General features: G+C 44.9%; 1 non-coding gene across 1 annotated transcript; it reads right to left on the bottom strand.

The window, feature by feature from the left end:
* Positions 1 to 14,420: 14,420 nt before the first annotated feature.
* Positions 14,421 to 14,493, bottom strand: TRNAF-GAA (transfer RNA phenylalanine (anticodon GAA)). The gene has a single exon. It is a non-coding gene; the product is annotated as a tRNA-Phe (tRNA).
* Between the last annotated feature and the right edge of the window lie 4,645 nt (positions 14,494 to 19,138).

The following is a 19,138-nucleotide window of genomic DNA, read 5'->3' as shown; positions in this document are numbered from 1 at the left end:
CAACATGACCCTCGAATTGTGAGAATTAGAAATAATCCTGACTACTGGGTTGCCACACTGTTAGATCCCCGGTACAAAAGTAAATTTGCAGAAATTATTCCTGCCATAGAAAGGGATGCACGCATGCAGGAGTATCAGCAGAGACTGTTGCAGAATCTTACATGTGCTTTTCCACAAAATACCAGTGGTGCACGTAGTGAATCTCACAGTTCCAACTTGCCAACCGTGGGACCGTCAAGTGTTCAGCACTCAAACCGTAACAGAACCACAGTATCTGCTGGTAACATCAATTTTGCGGAATCATTTCACCTCTTTTTTAGCCCATCCTTTGCAAGGCCACAGGAGACAAGAAGTCTGACACATAGTCAATGCCTAGAGACGATGGTACAGGAGTATCTCCAAGTAAACATTGAAGCCACGACTGTGTCACTGGACCCTTGCTCTTTTTGGGCTTCCAATCTGGATAAATGGCCGGAGCTAGCCACTTACGCCTTGGAGATCTTGTCATGCCCCGCAGCCAGCGTTCTGTCTGAACGTGTGTTCAGCGCTGCTGGTGGTGTGCTGACAGATAAGCGCACGCGGCTCTCCACTGATAATGTAGACAGACTCACGTTCATAAAGATGAACAAATAATGGATCCGAAACGACTTTTCTACCCCTGTGTCATCCTGGGGAGAGTAAAAGCTTGATGATTGGTTAAAACCACCCTACCAACCATTTTAAGCTTTCAAATTACTAATCATGTTTTCTGTATCTTGACTGGAAAATAATTTGGGCTTTGTAGCAGTGTGCAGCACTGATCATATTAGGCCATCTATACTAAAGCTTCACCAGATTTAAAATTAAAAATAATTTTTAGCTGCATCTAGCCCGGAAAATAATTTTGGGGCTCCGAGATGCGCAAGACACATAAGTGCCTTCTTGCTGCACTACCTGCAACATGACCCTCATATTGTCAGAATTCGAAGTAATCATGACTACTGGGTTGCCACACTCTTAGATCCCCCAAACTTTTCGATCAACCTTTTCATTTTAATAAAGACCAAAAAAATGGTCATTTTTGAAATTATAAGCATTAGCAGATTATTAGAAACTGAAATCAAACAGTTTTCAACTCAAAACTTTATTCTAGGTGATGTTACATTTTCACATAGGACCCCTTGTTCGAAAGGAGCTTCTGAACTCTCTTGTCCATTGAATTTGTCAGGTTTTGGATGGTTTCTGCTTCAATTGTTTTGCATGAGGACAGAATACCCTCCCAGAGCTGTTGCTTAGATGTGAACTGCCTCCCGCCATCATAGACACTCCTTTTAATGATGCTCCAAAGGTTCTGAATGGGGTACAGGTCAGGGGAGCATGGGGGTCACACCATAAGTTTGTCCCCTTTTATGCCCATATCAGCCAGAGATGCAGATGTTTTATGTGCAGCATGAGATGGTGCATTATCATGCAGAAAAATGATCTTGCTGTGAAATACACGGTTCTTCTTCTTGAACCATGGCAGGAAGTGCTGTTTGAGAAAATCCACATACATTATGGAGTTCATCTTTAGCGCCTTCAGGGATCCTAAAGGGGCCGACAATCTCTCCCCATGAATCCAGCCCAAAACATTACTCCACCTCCTCCTTGTTGGCGCTGTAGCCGTGTTTGCGTGGGGTGTCCATCAACCAGCCATCCTCCACTCCATCCATCTGGACCATCGAGCGCTGCACGGCACTCATCCGTGAACAAAACAGTTTTGAAATCAGTCTTCATGTAATGTTTGGCCCACTGGAGCCGTTTCTGCTTGTGTGATGTGGATAGAGGAGGTCGACAGGATGGCGTATGCACAGCTGCAAACCTCTGAAGGACCCTGCATCTTGTTGTTCGGGGGACGTTGGAGGCACAAGCAGCTTCAAAAACTTGTCTGCTGCTATGACAAGGCTTTTTTGCCGCTGCTCTTTCAACCTGACGTAATTGCCTGTAGGAAAGAGTCCTCAATTTGCCCTTATCAGCACGCACACGTGTGTACTGTGAATCAGCTACATACTTCTTGATTGCCAAAACACTTCATCCTGATCATCGCACAATGTTGATTGTAGTCATGCCTTGACCTAAACACTCCACAATTTGTTGCTTCTCAGCAGCCGACACATCCTTTTTCTTTCCCATTTTGGCAGAAAATGTAGGCTGCTTAATAATGTGAGAGAGCCTTCTTAAGTAGTCTTGCCTTTCATTGGACACACCTGCCAAACTAATTAGCACAGGTGTCTGCAATTGCTTACAGTGATATAAAGAGCCCTGACACACATCACCATCAATGAGTTTAACTGACAAACAAACAAATTCTTCCCTTATCACTCCTAACCACTTTTTGCATAATAATTTGGAACGCAGTGTACATGTGCTTTTCCACAAAACACCAGTGGTTCGCGTAGTGAATCTTACAGTTCTAACTTGCCAACCGTGGTCTGTATGGAATTGTTCAATAAAGGGCCCAAAATTAAGATAACATAGATGGGAGAGGTCTCTATGAATAGGAATTCCTAAGTATTTGATACCCTGTGAGGGCCAGGCAAAGGGAAAGTTGGACTGGATGGAATCCTATATGGATTTGGGAAGGGAGACATCGAGGGCCTCAGACTTCGCTGCATTGATTTTAAAATTTTACCATGTAACAAAGTGATCTATTTCAGCCATAACAGCATGGATGGATATATGTGATTGAGTGATATATACTAGGACATCATCAGCAAATAGAGAGCACTTGTACTCGGTGCCTCCCACCTCAATCCACCTAATATTGGGGTTATGGCGAATTGATGAGAGCAGGTGCTCCGTCACTAGGATGTATAAGAGAGGGGACAGAGGACATCCCTGCCTTGTCCCATTGGTGATTGTGAAAGGTGATGAAAATGTTCTGACGCACCCCCTGGGCCTTGGGACACCCGGAGCCGGACCCTTTTTGGTGGATGCTGGTGGTTGTAGTCTTCGTGGCGGCGACCCGGTTCCGTGGCTCAGGGCGGTCAAACCAGTGGCGGAACTATTTATGTGGTTTTGATGTTTAAATGTCCGACTACGCCACCCGTGGATTGCGGTCAGAGTGAACCGCCGCTACAGGGCAGACCGCTGAGGCTGGTGTTGTGGGTGCAGCAGAGCGTAGCATAACTCCCCACGGGAGGAGTATAGCCTCAGGGCAGTGTATGCGGAGGATGGGGGTGATGGTGCAGGGCAGCAGCAGTAACGACACGGAGTCAGTGATGCAGTCCAGGGCCTTTACTCACAGTTCTAATTATCCAGACCACTTCTGCAGGTAATGGCTGCCCACGTCGTACTGTGCTCACCAGGTGAGGGGCTCAGACAACTCCCAGATAACTTTGGAGCACTTCACAGGACCCCCTTTGTGTGTCCTTTGTCTGGCCTTTCTTACCAACACTTCTGTCCGGCTGCCTCGGGCCTCCTCTTGGTAAACTTGGCGCCAGTTTCCCTGACCCTATGTGGTGCCTTCCTAGCGGGTGTAGCGAGGGGCTGCGCCACATAAAATGTCAGAGCCTCCGGTTTCTAGCTGAGGGTCGTTTCCTGCCTCCACTAGTTCGGGGACCGGTCTCCCCCTTTGGCCTGACCCCTCCACGCAGGTGGATTCGGGCGTGCGGTGGCGACTCGCCCGTCCGCACCCCTGGGATCCCTTCATTCCTCGTTCCTGGAGCCTTCTCCGCTCCTCTTCCTTCCTTCTCCCTCTTCCAGGCCTGGGCCTCTGTTACTAGGCCCGCCTCCGGAGCAGAGCTCATGCAGAGCCCCTGCTCCCTGCCACTTCTGCTCAGACTTCTCTGCACTGAACTAAGATGGTGCCCACCTTTTATACTCCCTTCTCAATGCACCCAGGAACTGCTTCCTCCCTGCTCCTGCACTACAGGGTTCCCCTTCCTCAGTGTTCCCTCCCCCCACTCCAGCCAGGGACAGGGACTGTCGTGCCCATCTCAGGGGCATATTGGTCGCCCTGCCCCACGGCAATGTGGTGTAATGCATGCAGGTGTCGGGTCCTGATCCACACTCCATCCTTACCTGAGAGTGAGATATCACACCTCTGGGTGAGGTGCAATACGTCTGTAGCAACCGAGCCCTCAGGGTGCTACAGTTCCATTTATCTTCAGCCTAGGTGACGTATTGTGATACAGGGCCGTGATTTTGGCTATAAAAGGGTCCCCTAGACCCCTACCCCAAGCTTTTTAAGAGAATCATATATGGCGTGCCAGGAGACTCTATGGAATGCTTTCTCAGCATCCAACGAGAGTATCTAATTACAAATTTTTAACTGCATCTAGCCCAGGAAATACTTTGTGCCTAGTAGCAGTGTCTGCTAGTCAGCGGATTATCCCGGCTGTTAAGCAAGCTACACCACCTGTAGTTTAGACACTTAATTTTTTCAAAGGAAATGCTTCGGGACCATGGGATACTTAGTGAAGAGCATCAGGAGGCACCCCAAGGCATAGGGGCTGGGACTGGCAGTAGGATGCCTTGCGGTGGACAGCCGAGCTCGATCCTTATAAAAGCTTTTTAACTGCAGCAGCTTTAGTGGACGCTACTGGAGCTGGAATTACGCGGCTGCTGGCATGAGACTTGCCCTCCAATAGATCCTTGTAAATGGATTTAAAGTGTATTCATTCAAATTAGAGAGACAATTTAAATTAAAAAGCTTAGAGCTGCCTCCACCACAGGGGGGCTCGCTCGACCCAGCAGCGGACAGGCACCAGTATTGGGAGAGGGGGGCTGACCATCAGGGTTCACCGCGGCTCTGGCACAAACCCGGCCACACGGAGGTGGCACGGGCAGGAGCGGACTGGCCGTGTCGGCTTCTCACTTTTTGGATTTTAGAAGGGCATGACATGCCTATATCTGTGTCTCCCCCTCCTTTTACTCCTCCACCTCTTTTCTTTTCGCATGACTATATGTACTTGTCACTTTTCCATGTGTTAGTTATGTCTTCTGAGCAGTTTGTCAGCTTTTGGACACCTTTGAAGGTGTTTTCTATGTGTTTCTATGTGTTTTTGTTTGCCTGCCATTGGTTTTAACCGTGTTCGAAGGTGTTCGACGAACAGTTCGACGAACAGTTCGGCGAACACACGGATGTTCGACGAACCGAACCGAACTCGAACACTACGGGGGTGGCTCAACACTACTCCACAATTCTAACTTGCCAACCGTGGTCTGTATGGATTTGTTCAATAAAGGGCCCAAAATTAAGATAACATAGACGGGAGAGGTCTCTATGAATACTAATTCCTAAGTATTTGATACCCTGTGAGAGCCAGGCAAAGGGAAAGTTGGACTGGATGGAATCCTGTATGGATTTGGGGAGGGAGACATCGAGGGCCTCAGACTACGCTGCAATGATTTTAAAATTTGACCATGTAACAAAGTGATCTATTTCAGCCATAACAGCAGGGATGGATATATGTGATTGAGTGATATATACAAGGACATCATCAGCAAATGCAGAGCACATGTACTCGGTGCCTCACACCTCAATCCACCTAATATTGGGGTTATGGCGAATTGATGAGAGCAGGTGCTCCGTCACTAGGATGTATAAGAGAGGGGACAGAGGACATCCCTGCCTTGTCCCATTGATGATTATGAAAGGTGATGAAAATATTCTGATGCGCCCCCTGGGCCTTGGGACACCCGGAGTCGGACCCTTTTTGGTGGATGCTGGAGGTTGTAGTCTCCGTGGCGGAGACCCGGTTCCGTGGCTCAGGGCGGTCAATCCAGTGGCGGAACTATTTATGTGGATTTGATGTTTAAATGTCCGACTACGCCACCCGTGGACTGCGGTCAGACTAATCCGCCGCTGCAGGGCAGACCGCTGAGGCAGGTGTTCTGGGTGCAGCAGAGCATAGTATAACTCCCCACGGGAGGAGTGTAGCCTCAGGGCAGTGTATGCGGAGGATGGGGGTGATGGTGCAGGGCAGCAGCAGTAACAACACGGAGTCATTGATGCAGTCCAGGGCCTTTACTCACAGTTATTATTATCCAGACCACTTCTGCAGGTAATGGCTGCCCACGTCGTACTGTGCTCACCAAGTGAGGGGCTCGGCCAACTCCCAGAAAACTTTGGAGCGCTTCACAGGACTCCCTTTGTGTGTCCTTTCTCTGGCCTTTCTTACCCCACCAGTGACCACGCTTCTGTCCGGCTGCCTCGGGCCTCCTCTTAATAAACTTGGCGCCAGTTTCCCTGACCCTATGTGGTGCACTCCTAGTGGTTGTAGCGAGGGGCTGCCCCACATAAAATGTCACAGCCTCCGGTTTCTAGCTGAGGGTCATTTCCCGCCTCCACTAGTTTCGGGGACCGGTCTCCCCCTTTGGCCTGACCCCTCCACGCAGGTGGATTCGGGCGTGCGGTGGTGACTCGCCTGTCCGCACCCCTGGGATCCCTTCGTTCCTCATTCCTGAAGCCTTCTCCGCTCCTCTTCCTTCCTTCTCCCTCTTCCAGGCCTGGGCCTCTGTTACTAGGCCCGCCTCCGGAGCAGAGCTCATGCAGAGCCCCTGCTCCCTGTCATTTCTTCTCAGACTTCTCTGCACTGAACTAAGATGGTGCCCACCTTTTATACTCCCTTCTCACTGCACCCAGGAACTGCTTCCTCCCTGCTCCTGCACTACAGTGTTCTCCTTCCTCGGTGAACCCTCCCCCCACTCCAGCCAGGGACAGGGACTGTCGTGCCCATCTCAGGGGCATATTGGTCGCCCTGCCCCACGGCAATGTGTTGTAATGCATGCAGGTGTCGGGGTCCTGATCCACACTCCATCCTTACCTGAGAGTGAGATATCACACCTCTGGGTGAGATGCATTACCTCTGTATCAACCGAGCCCTCGGGGTGCTACAGTTCCATTTATCTTCAGCCTAGGTGACATATTGCGATACAGGGCCGTGATTTGGGCTATAAAAGGGTCCCCTAGACCCCTACCCCAAGCTTTTTAAAGGAATAATATATGGCATGCCAGTAGACTCTATGGAATGCTTTCTCAGCATCCAACGAGAGTATCTAATTACAAATTTTTAACTGCATCTAGCCCAGGAAATACTTTGTGCCTAGTAGCAGTGTCTGCTAGTCAGCGGATTATCCCAGCTGTTAAGCAAGCTACACCACCTGTAGTTTGGATACTTAATTTTTTCAAAGGAAATGCTTCGGGCCCCCGGGATACTCAGTGAAGAGCATCGGGAGGCACCCCAAGGCACAGGGGCTGGGACTAGCGGTAGGACGCCTTGCGGTGGACCGCCAAGCTCGATCCTTATAAAAGCTTTTTAACTGCAGCAGCTTTAGTGGACGCTACTGGAGCTGGAATTCCCGCAGCTACAGGCTTCAGACTTGCCCTCCAATAGATCCTTGTAAAAGGATTTAAAGTGTACTCATTCAAATTATAGAGACAATTTAAATGAAAAAGCTTAGACCTGCCTCCACCGCAGGGGGGCTCGTTTGACCCACCAGCGGACAGGCACCAGTATTGGGAGAGGGGGTCTGCCCATCAGGGTCCACTGCAGCTCTGGCTCAAACCCGGCGACACGGAGGTCGCATGGGCAGGAACGGACTGGCCGTGTCGGCTTCGCACTATTTTGGTTTTAGAAGGGCATGACATGCCTATATCTGTGTCTCCCCCTCCTTTTACTCCTCCACCTCTTTTCTTTTCGCATGACTATATGTACTTGTCACTTTTCTATGTGTTAGTTGTGTCTTCTGAGCAGTTTGTCAGCTTTTGGACACCTTTGAATTGTTTTCTATGTGTTTTCTATGTGTTGCTATGTGTTTTTGTTTGCCTGCCATTGGTTTTAATGGTGTTCAAAGGTGTTCGTCGAACAGTTCGACGAACAGTTCGTCGAACATACGGGTGTTCGACGAAAGAAACCGAACTCGAACACTACGGGGGTGGCTCAATACTATTCTTAACGCTTGTTCCATTCCGTCCTGGAGTCCTGACAGGAATATGTCCAGTCCAATATCCATTAAGTGAACACCGTCGGGCCGTAGGAGGCCTGCTTTATCTTCTTCCAGTTGTCAGTGTTGTATCACTACACCGCTTCTGTCTCTTCTAAATTTTGCCATCCGAATATTTATTTCTCGCCTTGTCCGTTAGATGAACGAGATGTCTCTCGCACCTTGTCATACCGCTATCTGCACAATCTCTGACAATACTATAGTTAGTTTTGCGAAAAATTCTCTGAAGCGCTCAGTGTCTAGTTTCATTATTGCCATTAGTTATGCGCTCTTGTGATGACCTAGGTTGTTTCCCCCGGCTTGTATAACTAAGATGACCAGACCTCTTGCCTCTCTCCCTACCTTGATTACCTCCATTAGTACCTGTGGCCATAGCCTATCACCCACACTGTTGGCTTAGCGTCACCTGTAAAAGAAACAAACCACGTTAGGATAACAAGTCCCGTCTTATGTATCTCGCCAACCACGTGGTTCGCCATCTCCCTATCCTCTGAACTTCCGTTTCTGACAGTCCTGCTCTTGCTGCTTCCATCGCCGTGCCTATGCGGAAAGAGTGTGTCCCATAATCTTTGGGGTGGTTCCCTGCCGATCTTATGCATTTATTAAATATAGCTTGGAACTGGTATCTTGATAATGGCGTTCCATCAATGTGTGATAGGAAGAAATTACTTTGTGATCTGATGGTTATACATGTTTTTACTATTGTTAGCCGACTCAGTGTACCGTTTGTGGGTTGTAGAAGTACCCAATTGCGCCTGCTCGCTGGAACCGTTTTCGATTGGCGTATGCGTAGACGTATTGCATTATTGGCTATGACTACGTCCTGGTGTAATAAGGCTCCACTGGTGGTAATTTTGGATTGAGGGACTAATTCGCTTATGCATAGTGCCCTGAAGAAGGCAATCGCAAATGCAGTAGACAGTAGTGTTGCTTCAAATTGTGAGTGGCATGTTAATGGTGTTAGGGATATGATGTGAGAAATCAGTTTTAGTGACACGGGACGGGACGTCTACACCCCTGACTTGGCTGACCCCTTTTCCACCCTTTTATGGATTGTCTGATGATGAATCTCTTTGTCACATCTCCCCAATTCAGTAGTTGGAAGTGAAATGCTACTCCGGTCAGACACCGCTGCGCTGACGCCCCTGGTATGCCCCTCATCATTAGCTGGTGGAGAAATTCTATGGTGACTTGTGATCTGGCTTGTTCACATTGGTCAACCCGTCTGCCTGCTACTAGTCGTGTCCACTCTTCCCATGCCTTACCGTATGCTTGCCACGTCGACGGGGCAACTGACGCTCTGATTAAAGGCATCAACTCTTCGCCACTAGATCCCATAGGGAGGGTGGGCAACTGTTGCCCGATGGGTGGGCATTGGGGAGGAGCTCTGTGAAAATCTGCCAATTGAATTGTGATAAAGCGTTAGCAGCAGCTTTAGACCCCTCAGTATCGTGGCAAGCTCGGACCCATACATTGTATTTTAGGCACAGGAATGCTAGCCGGAGTAGTAGGCCTAGCACTGGGAGAGACGATGATGCTATCTTATTAATGCAGTGCGCTAGGCTGGTGTTTTTTGTTATGAAGCGTATATCTTTGTTAGCCAGGCACGCACCCCATATTTCTATTGCTACCATTATTGGGAAGAAAAATTATTTTCAGGGCTAGATGCAGCTAAAAATTATTATTAATTTCAAAGCTGGTGGAGCTTGGTATAGATGGCCTAATACAATGAGTACAACACATTGCTACAAGCCCAAATACAGTTATATGAAAAAGTTTGGGCACCCCTATCAATCTTAAGCTTAATGTTTTTAAAAAATTGGTGTTTTTGCAACAGCTATTTCAGTTTGATATATGTAATAACTGTTGGACACAGTAATGTTTCTGCCTTGAAATGAGGTTTATTGTTCTAACAGAAAATGCGCAATCTGCATTCAAACAAAATTTGACATGTGCATAAGTATGGGCACCCTTATCATTTTCTTGTTTTAAATACTCCTACCTTCTTTTTACTGAGTACTAAAGCACTTTTTTTTGGTTTTGTAACCTCATTGAGCTTTGAACTTCATAGCCAGGTGTATGCAATCATGAGAAAAGCTACTTAAAGTGGCCACTTGCAAGTTGTTCTCCTATTTGAATCTCCTCTGAAGAGTGGCATCATGGGCTCCTCAAAACAACTGTCAAATGATCTGAAAACAAAGATTATTCAACATAGTTGTTCAGGGGAAGGATACAAAAAAACTGTCTCAGAGATTAAACCTGACATTTTCCACTGTGAGGAACATAGTAAGGAAATGGAAGAACACAGGGACAGTTCTTGTTAAGGCCAGAACTGGCAGGCCAAGAATAATATCAGAAAGACAGAGAAGAAGAATGGTGAGATCAGTCAAGGACAATCCTCAGACCACCTCCAGAGAGCTGCAGCATCAACTTGCTGAAGATGGTGTCATTGTGCATCGGTCAACTATACAACGCACTTTGCACAAGGAGAAGCTGTATGGGAGAGTGATGCGAAAGAAGCAGTTTCTGCAAGCACGCCACAAACAGAGTCGGCTGAGGTATGCAAAAGCACATTTGGAGAAGCCAATTTCTTTCTTGAAGAAGGTCCTGTGGATTGATGAAACCAAGATTGAGTTGTTTGGTCATACAAAAAGGCGTTATGCATGGCGGCAAAAAAACACAGCATTCCAAGAAAAACACTTGCTACCCACAGTAAAATTTGGTGGAGGTTCCATCATGCTTTGGGGCTGTGTGGCCAATGCCGGCACCGGGAATCTTGTTAAAGTTGAGGGACGCATGGATTCCACTCAGTATCAGCAGATTCTTGACAATAATGTTCAAGAATCAATAATTAAGTTGAAGTTACGCAGGGGATGGATCTTTCAGCAAGACAATGATCCAAAACACCGCTCCAAATCTACTCAGGCATTCATGCAGAGGAACAATTACAATGTTCTGGAATGGCCATCCCAGTCCCCAGACCTGAATATCATTGAACATCTGTGGGATCATTTGAAGAGGGCTGTCCATGCTCGGTGACCATCAAACTTAACTGAACTGGAATTGTTTTGTAAAGAGGAATGGTCAAAAATACCTTCATCCAGGATCCAGGAACTCATTAAATGCTACAGGAAGCGATTAGAGGCTGTTATTTTTGCAAAAGGAGGATCTATTAAATATTAATGTCACTTTTCTGGTGAGGTGCATATACTTATGCAGCTGTCAAATTTTGTTTGAATGCAGATTGCACATTTTCTGTTAGTACAATAAACCTCATTTCAAGGCAGAAACATTACTGTGTCCAACAGTTATTACATATACCAAACTGAAATAGCTGCTGCAAAAACACCAATTTATAAAAAACATTAGGCTTAAGATTTATAGGGGTGCCCAAACTTTTTCATATAACTGTATTTTTTCAGAGCTAGATGCAGATAAAAATTATTTTGAATTTGCAACCTGGTGGAGGTTAGTATAGATGGACTAATAGATCAAGTCCCACACACTGCTACAAGCCCAAACATTTTTTCAGAGCTAGATGCAGATAAAAATTATTTTTAATTTGCAACCTGGTGGAGGCTAGTATAGATGGACTAATAGACCAAGTCCCACACACTGCTACACGCCCAAATATTTTTTCAGAGCTAGATGCAGATAAAAATTATTTTTAATTTGCAACCTGGTGGAGGTCAGTATAGATGGACTAATAGAACAAGTCCCACACACTGCTACAAGCCCAAATATTTTTTCAGAGCTAGATGCAGATAAAAATTATTTTTAATTTGCAACCTGGTGGAGGTTAGTATTGATGGACTAATAGACCAAGTCCCACACACTGCTACAAGCCCAAATATTTTTTCAGAGCTAGATGCAGATAAAAATTATTTTTAATTTGCAACCTGGTGGAGGTTAGTATACATGGACTAATAGACCAAGTCCCACACACTGCTACAAGCCACCATTTTTTTCAGAGCTAGATGCAGATAAAAATTATTTTTAAATTGCAACCTGGTGGAGGTTAGTATAGATGGACTAATAGATCATGTCCCACTCACTGCTACAAGCCCAAATATTTTTTCAGAGCTAAATGCAGATAAAAATTATTTTTCATTTGCAACCTGGTGGACGTTAGTATAGATGGACTAATAGACCAATTCCTACACACTGCTACAAGCCCAAATATTTTTTCAGAGCTAGATGCTGATAAAAAAATATTTTAATTTGCAACCTGGTGGAGGTTAGTATAGATGGACTAATAGACCAAGTCCCACACACTGCTACAAGCCCAAATATTTCTTCAGCGCTAGATGCAGATAAAAAATATTTTAATTTACAACTTGGTGGAGGTTAGTATAGATGGACTAATAGAACAAGTCCCACACACTGCTACAAGCCCAAATATTTTTTCAGAGCTAGATGCAGATAGAAATTATTTTTAATTTGCAACCTGGTGGAGGTTAGTATAGATGGACTAATAGAACAAGTCCCACACACTGCTACAAGCCCAAATATTTTTTCAGAGCTAGATGCAGATAGAAATTATTTTTAATTTGCAACCTGGTGGAGGTTAGTATAGATGGACTAATAGAATGATGCTATGCCCAAAAGGTTTTAGTTGCCTAGCTGCAGTGAAAAAATTTGTATTCTATACACAGGTGGTGTAGCTTGCAACACAGATAGGCTACTTCACTGACTAACACACACTGCAAGAGGCCAAAAAGGATTTGCTTAGCTAGATTTAGCCAAATGATGTGAAAAAAACTTGCACAGCACTGGCACAGACCTGCCTGATAAAAGTCGCAGGAAATGATGTAACCTAGTCCACAACAGGAATGCAATCACAACTATTGCCTACTCCCAAGCTATCTGTAGATTTGTGCAAAAATTGGCTTGAAATTAACACTGAAAGTATAGCGCACACAGCAACAGCGGTGCCGTCTAACACGCAGCTGCAGCAGTGAGAAAATGGTGGCTACGTTGAAAATGGCTGGGTCTTATAGGGCAAGTTCATGTGACATACACTACCAATGACACATGCCTAGCTTGTGTGAAAAAAAGCAGTTCGCTCCGTGTGTGCGCTACTGATAGGCTGACAGATTGCACCTCCCCACTGTAAATGCGGGAAAGAGAAAAAAAAAGAGATCTTCATTATTTCTGCAGAGATCCATCCCCTGCCCTCCCCCCCGCCCCGCTGTACACTCAAACTGCGTATTAACATTAATTTTCAGCATTACTGAGAAAAAATCCAGTTATGATTTTGGTGCACTAACAGTTATAGAACATAACCTCGAACAGCCAAATTTTTTTCAAATCGTTCGTGTTCGCCGAACGGCTCGAACACCGCCCAAAACAGCTCGAATTTGAGATTGGCGAACAGTTCGATTCGAACACCGCTCATCTCTATTCATGACCAAGCACCGTTTTTTAAATTTGACATGTATCACTTTATTTGGCAATAACACTGGAATGCTTAACATATCCCCGTGATTCTGATAGTGTTATTTTGTAACACATTGTACTTTATATTAATGGTAAATTTAGGTCAATATGTATTTAGTTTTTCTTGTGAAAATATCTAAAGTTGCACAATTTCATTGAAATGCGGTGATGCCCCACATGTCTTCAGAAACTACTGTTTGGTCACACAGCAGGGCTTTGAAAGTAAGAGCGCTATTTGGGTTTTGGGAACGCAGATTTTGCAAGAATATTTTGCGGGTGAATTTTGCGGAGTTCCAAAATTACCAAAACAGCAGAAACCCCACCAAAGTGATCCCATTTTATAAATTACTCCTCACAATGAATTCATCAACACCGGCAATTACTATTTTAGTCCAACAGGTGTTTTCACTCTGCAACATCCAGAATTGCAAATAAGCCAGTTTAGTGCCCAGCTTGCGGTTATGGAGACAAGCACCCCATACATTTTAAGTGGGCTCTCCTCGCTAGAGAAATGCCAAATCTGTGGATTCTTTGTCTTACCATTAACGTGGAAACCCCCTATTTTTAGAATGAAAGATGATGTCTTGAGTTGGGGTTTGTGTTTTTAGCCTTCCTCACTTTTTCCCCAAACAGCTTTGTTCCTGGCATATTTTTGAAGCATATTTGTCTCAGTAATGCCTCAGCGATTCATAGTCAAACATACATGACTGAAATCATTCAGTTAGTGTCTGATTCATGCTGCCCGTATTAGCTATCAGGTTTCCTTTAAATCTTCATACAGATAAGTCAAACTAAACTAAAATAAAACAAAATGATGACATCCAGAATGAAGGAAAAATTACAAAAAATATTATTTTCCTCAAAAGATAAAAGTGTTCAGTTCTCAAGTTTCTATCATTTTATTTCCTGTAGATAGTTATAATGATTAGGACTTTTACATTCTCTGTAAACAGTCAGTCCATATGCTTTGTTTATTTTCTGCTTAAAATTTAATGGGTGAAGAAAAAGACTTATGCTGAAACCCAGGATTGAACCAAGGACCTTTAGATCTTCAGTCTAACGCTCTCCCAACTGAGCTATTTCAGCTGGACACATCTAGTTTGAGTAATGTTCAACACACTGCAAATGTCACAACTGGATGTATTTATTTTTACTTTGACTGGTTCTTGCAAGATTATCTATATTTGAAAGTCCCGCTATTTTGCAGTACATATTTAAGAACTTTCATTCATTCTTTGTGAATGAATAGAAAAAAACAGCAATTCTGCCATTTTTTTTTATATTTTCAATTTTACTCCATTCACCAGGGCAATTCTGACTGTGTCTTTGTAGGACAGGTGATGATTGAGCATAAAACACAATTTGTAAGCATAATGTTGCATCAAGCTTTATTTTTTCTTAGGTGCAAACAATTGGAGTGAAGATAGGAGATGCAAATTTAGAGAAAATATTCTACTGATTGTTAATGTTGAAAGTGAAAACATTTGTCCCAAAATGTGGTGAAACTTTGATGTCAGTATCACATGCGCATTTCAGACTTGTTAAACTATGTTCATCTGCTCTTTTAGCTTTTGTTTATTAAGTATATTTATAGTCTATTGATGCCTGAGGTAGAAAAATCTGAAATTAGACTTACTGGTAATTCGGTTTCTAGGAATCTTCCACGACAGCACCTTAGGAGGTTCACTCTCCGCCCTAATAGGGACAGAGAACACATAGAGATGAAATAGTCCCTCCCATTTTCCTATCCACAGTATTTTTCTGGTGCCAAAACAACAACTAACATATGCACAAAAACTATTTGATGTTCCCAGAAGTCTTTTGTGAAAGCACAAATTCAGGACATTTAAGATTTGCCTCAAGTATCCCATGGAATACTGACAAAGTGCCAACGTTGATAATTGGTTTTGCTAAGGCCCATCACTTTTAGTTTTCGATTTGAGATTACCGCCAATAGAGCGGACCACCAACTAGTCAGTAACAGGAGTGAAGCTGTACAATTTCTTGAAAGAAAATGCTAATTAGAGATGAGCAGTGTTTGAATCGAACTGTTCGCCAGTCTCAAATTCGAGCTGTTTTGGGCGGTGTTCGAGCCGTTCGACGAACACGAACGATTTGAAAAAAATCCGGCTGTTCGAGGTTATGTTCGATAACTGTTCGTGCACTAAAATCGTAACTGGATTTTTTCACAGTAATGCTGAAAATCAATGTTAATACACAGTTTGAGTGTACATCGGGGTGGGGGGGAGGGGCATGGGATGGATCTCTGCAGAAATTATGAAGATCTCTATTTTTTTTTCTCTTTCCCACATTTACAGTGGGGAGGTGCAGTCTGTCAGCCTTTCAGCAGCGCACACACGGAGCGAAGTGCTTTTTTTCACACAAGCAAGGGCATGTGTAACACTGCTGCAGCTGAGTGTTAGACGGCACCGCTGCTGCTGTGTGCGCGCTATACCGTATAACTGTGTGAATTGCAAGCAAATTTTATCTGAAATAGACAGCTAGCTTGGGAGTAGGGACTAGTTCTAATTGCAGCCCTTTTGAGGGCTAGGTTACAGCATTTCCTACGACTTTTAGCAGGCAGGTCTGTGCTCTTAAATAGACAGATAGGTTGGGAGTAGTGACTAGTTGTAATTGCAGCCCTTTTGAGGGCTAGGTTACATCAGTTCCTATCACTTATTGCCAGGCAGGTCTGTTTTAGTGCTGTGCAAGTGTTTTTCTCAGCATTTGGCTAAATCTAGCTAAGCAAATCCTTTTGGGCCTCTTGCAGTGTGTGTTAGTCAGTGGAGTAGCCTATCTGTGTTGCAAGCTACACCACCTGTGTACGTAATACAATTTTTTACTGCACCTAGCCAAGTAAAACCTACTGGGCATATTAGCAGTGTGTGGTACTCATTCTATTAGGCCATATATACTAAGCTCCACCAGCTTTCAAATTGCTAATAATTTTGAGCTGCATCTAGCCCGGAAAATAATTTTGGGCATAGTAGTAGTGTGTGGTACTCATTGTGTTAGGCCATCTATACCAAGCTCCACCAGCTTTGAAATTAATAATAATTTTTAGCTGCATCTAGCCCGGAAAATAATTTTGGGCATAGTAGCAGTGTGTGGTACTCATTGTATTAGGCCATCTATACCAAGCTCCACCAGCTTTGAAATTAATAATAATTTTTAGCTGCATCTAGCTCGGAAAATAATTTTTCTTCCCAATAGTGGTAGCAATAGAAATATGGGGCGCGCGCCTGGCTAACAAAAATATACACTTCATAACAAAAAACACCAGCCTAGCGCACTGCATTAATAAGATGGCATCATCGTCTCTGCCAGTGCTAGGCCTACTACGCTGCCTAGCATTCCAGTGCCTAAAACACAATATATGGGTCCGCGCTAGCCACGATGCTGAGGGGTCTAAAGCTGCTGCTAATTCTTTATCATAATTCAGTTGGCAGATTTTCACAGAGCTCCTCCCCAACGCCCACCCATCGGGCAACAGTTGCCCACCCTCCCTATGGGATCTAGTGGTGAATAGTTGATGCCATTAATCAGAGCGTCAGTTGCCCTGTCGACGTGGCAAGCATACGGTAAGGCATGGGAAGAGTGGACATGACTAGTAGCAGGCAACCAATGTGAACAAGCCAGATTACAAGTCACCATAGAATTTCTCCACCAGCTAATGATGAGGGGCATATCAGGGGCTCTCAGCGTCTGACCGGAGTAGCATTTCACTTCCAACTACTGAATTGGGGAGATGTGACAAAGAGATTCATCATCAGACAATCCATAAAAGGGTGGAAAAGGGGTCAGCCAAGTCAGGAATGTAGACGTTCCGTCCCGTGTCACTAAAACTGATTTCTCACATCACATCCCTAACACCATTAACATGCCACTCACAATTTGAAGCAACACTACTGTCTACTGCATTTGCGATCGCCTTCTTCGGGGCACTATGCATAAGCGAATTAGTCCCTCAATCCAAAATTATCATCAGTGGAGGCTTATTACACCAGGACATAGTCATAGCCAATAATGCAATAGGTCTATGCATACGCCAATCGAAAACGGTTCCAGCGAGCAGGGGCACTTGGGTACTTCTACAACCCACAAACGGTACAATGAGTCGGGTAACAATAGTAAAAACGTATATAACCATCATATCACAAAGTAATTTCTTCCTATCACACATTGATGGAATGCCATTATCAAGATACCAGTTCCAAGCTATATTTAGTAAATGCCTGATATCGGCAGGGAACCACCCCAAAGATTACGGGACACACTCATTCCGCATAGGCGCGGCCACGGAAGCAGCAAGAGCAGGACTGCCAGAAACGGAAGTTCAGAGTATAGGGAGATGGCGATCCACGTGTTTGGTGAGATACATAAGACCGGACTTGTTATCCTAACGTGATTTGTTTCTTTTACAGGTGACGCTAAGCCAACAGTGTGGGTGATAGGCCACTCGTATATATATTGGGCAGAAAAAAGGGCGAAAGTCCGACCAGGCGGGAGGAAATTAGTGTTTCATAACACATATTTCAACTGGAGAGGTATTAGAGGCCTGCAATGGCCACAGGTACTAATGGAGGTAATCAAGGTAGGGAGAGAGGCAAGAGGTCCGGTCATCTTAGTTATACAGGCCGGGGGAAACGACCTAGGTCATCACAAGAGCGCACAACTAATGGCATTAATGAAACTAGACAATGAGCGCTTCAGAGAATATTTCACAAAACTAACTATAGTATGGTTAGAGATTGTGCCGATAGCGGTATGGCAAGGAGCGCGAGACATCACGGCCATCGAACAGACAAGGCGGGTAATAAATATTCGGATGGCAAAATTTAGAAGAGACAGAGGCGGTGTAGTGATACGACACCGACAACTGGAAGGAGATAATGCAGGCCTCATACAGTCCGACGGTGTTCACTTAATGGATATTGGAATGGACATATTCCTGTCAGGACTCTAGGACGGAGTGGAACAAGCGTCAAGAGTGATGGATGGGGGTCAGAGTCCTGCATACGAGTACGCAGGATCCTCCGTGGCCTGGAAATAGAAAGGACATGTTGGAGAGTTACACTTGTTGGCCAACTTGCCGGTGTGGAGACAGAGGGCATGCTGCAACAAGCTGAATTATTTTAGAAATAAAATGCCTTTCTAATGTAATGAGTATAAAGAGTTAATAAAGCTGTGACCGATCCTCACCCATCCAGTTGTAAGAGTTACATTATTGTATTGTCAAGGAAAGGGGTGTGTTAGGGGGGCTGAGCATCTGGGTTTGGTTGGGGGTCCCCACAGTCTGCCTAGGCTAGATGCAGTTAAAAATTCTTATTAGATACACAGGCGGTGTAGCTTGCTTCAGAGCTGGGCTACTACGCTGACTAGCAGACACTGAAGCTTTGGAGCAGACCTCTGAGTAAACAGCTCTTCAGACTCAACCATCTGTGTTACCCCAAGCCATAGTGTATGTAGTTTCTTATGGTTAAAAGTGGGGGGGGGCGACCCAACCCACCTGGAATTGATGATGCCAACGTCTCGTAAAACACAGCAAGGGGACTCCAAAAAGAGTCTCCATTTTTTCCAAAAATTGTGGCACAGACAACTCTTAAGTGGCATCAATTGCCGCAGAGTTGCTTAAAACGGTTGGTGAGGTGATTTTACCAAATCCTCAAGCTTTTATTCTCCCCAGGATGACACAAGGGTAGAAAAGTCCTTGCGGATCCATGATTTGTTC

The sequence above is a fragment of the Phyllobates terribilis genome, unplaced genomic scaffold (genome assembly GCF_046119375.1).
Source record: "Phyllobates terribilis strain yellow unplaced genomic scaffold, ASM4611937v1 Scaffold_65__1_contigs__length_7625178, whole genome shotgun sequence".
NCBI classification, from domain to species: domain Eukaryota; kingdom Metazoa; phylum Chordata; class Amphibia; order Anura; family Dendrobatidae; genus Phyllobates; species Phyllobates terribilis.
Note: the sequence above shows the minus strand (reverse complement) of the source record. Positions and strands in the feature narration are given on the sequence as shown.